This window comes from Monopterus albus, unplaced genomic scaffold, assembly GCF_001952655.1.
Source record: "Monopterus albus unplaced genomic scaffold, M_albus_1.0 scaffold5.1, whole genome shotgun sequence".
Classification (NCBI taxonomy): domain Eukaryota; kingdom Metazoa; phylum Chordata; class Actinopteri; order Synbranchiformes; family Synbranchidae; genus Monopterus; species Monopterus albus.
The window spans coordinates 1,198,812-1,199,668 of record NW_018127885.1 but is presented as its reverse complement, the minus strand read 5'-3'; the positions used below and the strand labels follow the sequence as shown (position 1 = coordinate 1,199,668).

The 857-nt window shown below is 43.2% G+C and overlaps 1 protein-coding gene across 1 annotated transcript in view; it reads left to right on the top strand.

The window, feature by feature from the left end:
* The window catches only part of frmd4a (FERM domain containing 4A), a 63,877-nt gene that overhangs the window by 45,238 nt on the left and 17,782 nt on the right, over positions 1 to 857 (top strand). The gene's annotated exons all lie outside the window — the stretch shown is intronic.

Here is an 857-nt window from a genome sequence, read left to right as displayed (position 1 = left end):
ATAGCAAAAGGTGTCAGTTTACTGAAGCCTTTTAATTTTGGGGGCCTAATTCATTCACCCTCTTCTTTAAAGAATGGTGTTTTAAGTCCTCCTCCCAGTCTCTGAACCCAGGGACTCATTTGTGAAAGCTTTTCTTACCTCACCTCTGACCCCGAGTCATGTTTAGGGCCTTGATCTCTGCCATTAAGCCTTATTTCACAGGGTGTTAATGGGGTTGACACCATCCCTCCATACAGATTGACCACCAAGACACTCTCACATACATAGAGTGATACACTGTTGCTCATAAAGGCACACACACTCACACACAGGAACTGGGCTGAACTCTGACCTCGCCATCCTGATGAATAATTCCTGTCTGCCACAGATTTCCTGTTTGCCGCAAACATGCTCTGTGTGTATGCATCTTGATTAGCGCATTCCAGTCTAAATGGCGGCCTCATCACTGAGCCCCATTCCTGCCTCATTCCCAAGTACTCCAAACCATTAGGCTGTCTAGGTGTTAAATCAACATTATGATGGGAAAGTTGTAGTCCACTTTATCGCACATCAAACTTATATCCACACAAATGCTTGTAAACCTGTGAAAAGATTATAAACCATGTGATATACAGTATGTAGTCAACAGAGGGAAGGATGGCAAGTTAAAAGCTTTCTCTAAGGTAAATGCCACAAGACAAAAGAAGAAGAATATTTTAGAGAGATGCAGGATGAAAAAGTTCATAACATTCCCACACAAGTGACGTATCAAACACTCAGCTGCCATAGCAACAGTCGGTGTGCGTCATTGGTTTGTTAAGCCTCAGTACTGAACCCCCCACCACACTGTCTTCTACTTTCTCTTTTCTTTCTCTCTC